Below are 6204 nucleotides of genomic sequence, written 5' to 3'. Positions count from 1 at the left end.
AAGTCTCCTTAAAACATACAATGTTAATATTATAACTACTTTATTGCTTGCTAGCTGTTTTACGCGATTTCACCCGTTACTTGAGGCAAATATTTAATAAACCTGTGTGAAGAGTAGTGGCACAAAAGTGCATACAAAATATACTGCAGCAAATATGTATTGGCGGCTTGTATCCGCCACAAGTATAAGACATAAGATGTAGAGTTTCATTCAAATCCATACATTAGTTAATGCGTGAAAGAGTAATATACACCTACATAGGTAGTACATTCATCCATTCTCACAAATTTTCGTATCCATAATTCAAGATTTAGCCAGTCCCCAGATACTCAATACTCAATCATTTATTGCATTCCACGATGTGTTTCTTAGGTGGTAAATTATAATTATGAGATCATCATGGACCCTGTCGGGACCAGATAAAAACGTAGCCTCTCTCCCTGTCCAAATATCATCATTCTTCATGCATCATCATACTTTTTAGCATCGAAGCTTTACATACAAACCAATTCATTTCGCATTTATTGCATTAGTACCTAAGAAACGACAGTAACAGTGGTGCAATAGTTGATATCGTCATCTTGTCCATTTTAGGCGAAGTTCAGTGCTCGAGAGATGACTGGTCCAGTCCTTGTTTACCAATGTTCTTAGTACTAAAGAGCATCGATCTATGAGAGCAATGAATTCGCCAATCATAGGTGTTTTAGAAAAATGAGTCATGAGAATGCAGCTAAATTTTGGTACATTTATTTTGGTAAAGGAAAAAGGAAATAACGTATGAAAAATCCAGATCAATGCTTACGCAGTTTTGAAGACTTTATTTATTCTGAAATAGTACAAAAATTGGTAAAATCCTAATGGTGTATTGGGTTTTCTCACCAAGATGGTTTTCCGTAGATATATGTATAATTTTGCAAATCGGTCTAGGCATCTTAGAGTAATCGGTAAACATACATAAAACAAATCCGATGAATTAAAAACCTCCCGTTTTGAGAAGTCGGTTTTAAAGAAGATAAGCAAACGAAACATTTGAGTTTTTCAAGTCCGTGGCATTGCATGCCATACATATGTATCTCATATCATATCGGATGTATGACTATAGTAGGTATATCATAGTGTATTAGTATGCATTCGGTATGAGATCTTCTTTATACATCCATCATCATCATTCATCTTCTTTATAGGTACTTCAACTTGATTGGATTTTCCAAAATCCCTTTATTAGTAGTGGCTGACTAAAAAAGGAAATTTTGGATATTTACATCTGTGTTGATGAATCATTCAGAAAAAGTATAAGCCCACAGATATAAATAGGTATACTGATGCTCTGATGCACGCAACAAGACTGAGAGCTGACGTAAACCAATTTTGGCGAAAGAACCTTCTTATTTTCCTAAAAAGCTCTGTCGATTCATACTGTATTCTGTAACACATGACTCACTAAGGTTATATTGGTCCAGAATGGCCGGAAGCAATCAGATATTAAGATAGTTCTAGTTCGGCGAATTTCTTATTAATTACATCACTCAATGACGTTCATTGTAAACAGTAGGTAGTATAATAGTAGCTGGTTTACCAAAACCGCTGTATGTTTGTCACCTGATGATTCTATAGTCTTTAATTTTTGCCGGCTTCAAAAAAAAGTTCTCTGTTTCACCTTTATTATCTCAAGTTTGGCTCAACAGATTTGATGCGGTTTTCAGAATTGTATTTTTCAGACTTAGGAGAATGTTCTCGTGTTCAAGTCTGAAAAATACTACACTAGCAGCCCACCCTGCAGCAAATTGTTGCTAAAATCTTTCTCTTGAATCCCTCTGGCTAAAAGCAAAAATTTTTAAGCAAAGCTAATGTAAAGCTAAAGATTTTAGCAACCATTTGCAGTAGGGTGGGCCGCTTATATTTTTTAAATAAGAACATCGGAATTAAGGACTTTTACAGAAGTCTTTTAGAAGTAGTAAGTACTTAGTAGTAGTACCAACATAGAGCAGAAGATCAGCTCAAAGGCATGATGATATGCCTCTGTGAAGAAGAGGTCACTACTACTCAAGCATGAAGGTTAGGACTCAATGGACTGAAAACACAATTGTCAGGTATATAATCTAGTCTATACATAGGTATTTCTCTAGCTAGACCAAGGGTTACAGCCCTGAGTTGTTTAATAAGTCATTATGTTTTTTACATTTTTACGCACATTTGGTTTTTCCACGCAAGAGGATGTTTACAGGTCACATTCTGACAAATATTTTTTTTTATTCGCGTGAGCAGTTCTTAAGTTATTCGTGACAACCAACATCAATACGTCTAATGTTGGTATGCGTAAATATTATCATATAAAGAATTTAACTCCACAACAATGAACTATAATCACTCAATTCAATCTGCGTGAGCGCATTGTTTGTCTGAATGCGAGATTTTTACGCTTATAATCTTCAAAAGCCTTTCAGAGAACTGACCACAGGGCGCCAAGGCACAAAAAACTTCGCCTAATGAGACCGTCCACATATGACATCATACTCTATGTCTCTAATCTCCATAGCATTAACCAATTTGGCAGAATGACAAACACCTTCGCCCAAATGTAACTTTAAGCCGTTTTCCTTGCAAACAGCCTCATGCATATGCGGCGAAGCCTTTTAGCTACGTAATAGGTGCTCTCTCACTCGCCAATTTGATTTAACTCATTCAGTCGACCTCGACGTACAGCCGAGAGCGGGTGTACGCCATCTTGCATTTTGAACTGTCACATTTCGCGCCGATTTTGTGTTAGTGCTAGCACTAATTGCCAACAAAAAATAATAATAGTGTAGTGAAATTAATTAGAATTATTACAAAAAGTGTGTTTTTATTTGGAATTCATTTGTGCCTTATATATCGGAGCTATTCGCTGAGATCTCGGTCTGTGATTAGTGCTGTGTTTTTAAGTTTTTTTCTTCTGTTTGATACCGTTTGAACTGTCACTTCTCGTGCCCGGATAGGACATATTTCGGTAAGTTCTAATTTCAAAAACAACTTAACCATCTGATTAATAAAACAACTAACTTATAAATACCAAGCGATCTAAAAACTCGATACAGTTTCGCTTCCTGCATTTGGAACAAAAAAGGTTCTAATCTCGATTAGATTTAAGACTGACTAATTACTCGTGCGCCGGATACTTGTTGATCGAGATAAAAGTGTGCTAACATATCGATTAATGGCCGTAATCGACGTAAAAGGACTGCAAGGACATTCGAGTGGCCAGTCTAATAAACACGAGAAGTATTCCACATTTGGTCTGGTGGTTAAAAGTTAATATTTTTGTACTGAGTATATGTAAGTTGTTGTTATTTGTATCGCGCAGTTGCGCAAGAAGTCAGACGGACCTTTAGTTCGGAGAAACATTCTAGTCTGTGGGTCATGTTTTTAATGCAATGTTAAACTTTTTAGAGTGTTCGTGTTGGTTTATTGTTTTAGAACATTATCGTTGTTTAGCGTTGTTTGGTTCCGGATCTTAATGTTTGTTTTTTGAGACAATTTTGGAGACGAATTATTCTAAGTATAAATGCTACTTACGTATTTCTGGTCAATAGTTATAAGAGCTATTGCAGAGCGTAGATGTTCATGATGTACATTGTAGTTTTAAGTAGTTTATAGAGTATATTATAAAATGTTTCATAAGTAAATAAGTTTCTGTAACATGACTTCTACAGACGCATAACCTTTTAGAAAAAAAAAACTGGTGTCACGATAGCAAGAAATTATAAATCAAAACTAAACCACAGAGGAAGTTAAATAAAACTTAATAATTCAGAATATTTTAATATCGTTTTCAAATGAAGTGATCTCAATCTGAATTGGTAATGGAGGTGGATGCCCTTGGAGCGATTGAAATGAGTCTGGCCGTTTTATAAGTTAATATTTTTCAAAAGGATTTAAATCATAAAAGTTTTGATGCATGTTTATTGAAATGCCAGAATTAATTGATTTTCTTAACAACTTGAAACATTTTTAACTCGACTGCTTTTCAAACAGCTAATTAATAAAGTTACCAAAACATGTAAACATCATATTTTACATCAAAAATAAGGTCCTAAAAATCCTCCCTTTGGATATTACATCATCGAACCTTATTTTAGAACCTCGTTAGTACATCGCTACTATCAAAGCATTTTTTTACGCTGGCAACACCTCGGGCAGGTAATCAAATAAGGTCCTAATACCCTACGGAACCCTTTGAACGTTAATTACGGGGCATTAAAGACTTTTTTGACCAAAATTTTTGCTTGAGTCATAACTTTTTTGAGGATCGCGTGTCTGGTAGTAATATTTTGTAGTGAACAAATAAATAAGTTGCGAAAGTACTTACAGGCTGCTTTTTGGTATATTTTTTAAATATTTGCAAATTGCTAAGTATATTTTATGAGCAGTTTGTATAAGTCAATAAGTAGGTAGAGTGTATGGAGCTTTGAAAAAGTCAAAATTAAGTCATTTTGTACCTACCTGATGATATTTTGAGTGTGATTATATTATCTTTCGTAATTTGGAATTGAATTGACATTCTGTTTCATTATAATTTTAGTTTTTTTAAATCCTTGATAAAATAGCACTGTGTGACTTACTACTCTTAACGTTTTAATTAATTATTATAGAAAATGGAAGTTATTTTCTGTAACAGATTTATTCAGAGTACAGAACCAGAATAGACACTCCATGATTACATAGATTCAAATACCATTTTTTAAAGTTTTGTACCTACACATATTTTTGTTTTGAAGTGTAAAGACAAATAAAACAAGATTAATCAAGCCAGAGCGTAACCCAGAAGCCGATCCATTTCTCAAACCAACCAATTTCTTTCGACACACACACACACACACACTCACTCACACACACATACACATTTCAAGAAATTATTTTTTCTCTGCGAGTTGATCTTTCACACCGTATCGTGAATAGTCGTAATATTTACAATATGTTCGCAAAAAGCGAATCATCACGGTGGTCGGCCGCTGTTAATTAGTAATACCGGGTTTTTGTGAAGTAAAGGCGTGGTCGCACTGTCGGCGATCCTGTCAGGTTTAGTATTTAAGCGGTTTGAGTGACTGATGAGAATAGTAGTGGTTTAAGTGATTTTGGATGGTGGGTTAGTTTTTAGACTATTTTTTTTTATCTAGGTATGTAAATATTTTTTTTTAAGAAAATCATAAAGGTTATATATATCTATTGAGGAAAGTGCTGGACCAAATAATTATTTTCATTCAACTAGGTAGATTAATCAATCAACTGTTTGGGAGCATAAACTTTTAGAATTATTATTCTACTTCATAATCTACTATTTGTCACGAATTATAAACTTTACATAATTTTATCTAAATAACTAAGGACAAAAATAATGTGTGCAGAAATATTTTAATAATACTAAATTGATGTTCTCTCACTTAATATCGAACGACCTCATCAGCGAGTTCTATAATATACCTAAGTTATAACTTAGCTCATTACAAATATATGTAACTTATGCAAAACGTGATCAAACATATTATGTTTCAGATTTCTATTAATTTTAATAAATTTTTATTTGTAGTTAGCAATATAAATCATGGTTAAAAGACCTTAAAGTCAAAGTAATTTTGATAATTTTATTCTACGTAAACACCTATTGGTCTAAACATTTTTTGTTCCCAATAAGTATTGGTGGTAGATTTATGAAAATACTAGCTTCCGCTCGTGGCTTCGCCCGCATGGTGCAAATCAAAAGTCATTTATTCACAGTAGGCTGAAAATCAGCACTTTTCGAACGTCAAAACAAAAGACTGCCCCCAAAACGCCCGCCCTTCACCACTATGTGCTTTTGCTGGGAAGAAGAAGTGGTGGAACAAACTCCCCAGCAAAGCAAGTGCGTTGATATAAAGAAGCCTATGTGTTAATCCAGGGTATCACCTATCCAAAGAAACCGTTTTCGCGTGAAAGAATATCATACATACAACCATACATTCTCACAAACTTTCGCATTTATAATTAATCCTAATCAGGACTCATATGGCCTTACTACAAAAACTTAAACATCTGTTTTACACTTGTCTAAAAAAATTGTGGCTGCAAAATGAACCATATGTCAACGTCATAATCTGACATTTTTTGTGGTACACGGTTTCTGTTTTCTAAATCAGTTAAAACACCCGCTCCCCGCTGTCACTAGGACCACATAATCTTGAACAAAAACAG

The 6204-nt window shown here is 34.3% G+C and overlaps 1 protein-coding gene across 1 annotated transcript in view; it reads left to right on the top strand.

The window, feature by feature from the left end:
* The first annotated feature begins 2668 nt into the window (after positions 1-2668).
* Blo (bloated) overlaps positions 2669-6204 on the top strand; it is a 78497-nt gene continuing 74961 nt past the window's right edge. Inside the window, exon 1 of the mRNA XM_021335806.3 lies at positions 2669-2986. The gene's annotated coding sequence lies outside the window, so the exon portion shown is untranslated. The remainder of the gene's footprint in view (positions 2987-6204) is intronic.

Source organism: Helicoverpa armigera, chromosome 25, assembly GCF_030705265.1.
Source record: "Helicoverpa armigera isolate CAAS_96S chromosome 25, ASM3070526v1, whole genome shotgun sequence".
NCBI lineage: Eukaryota > Metazoa > Arthropoda > Insecta > Lepidoptera > Noctuidae > Helicoverpa > Helicoverpa armigera.
Note: the sequence above shows the minus strand (reverse complement) of the source record. Positions and strands in the feature narration are given on the sequence as shown.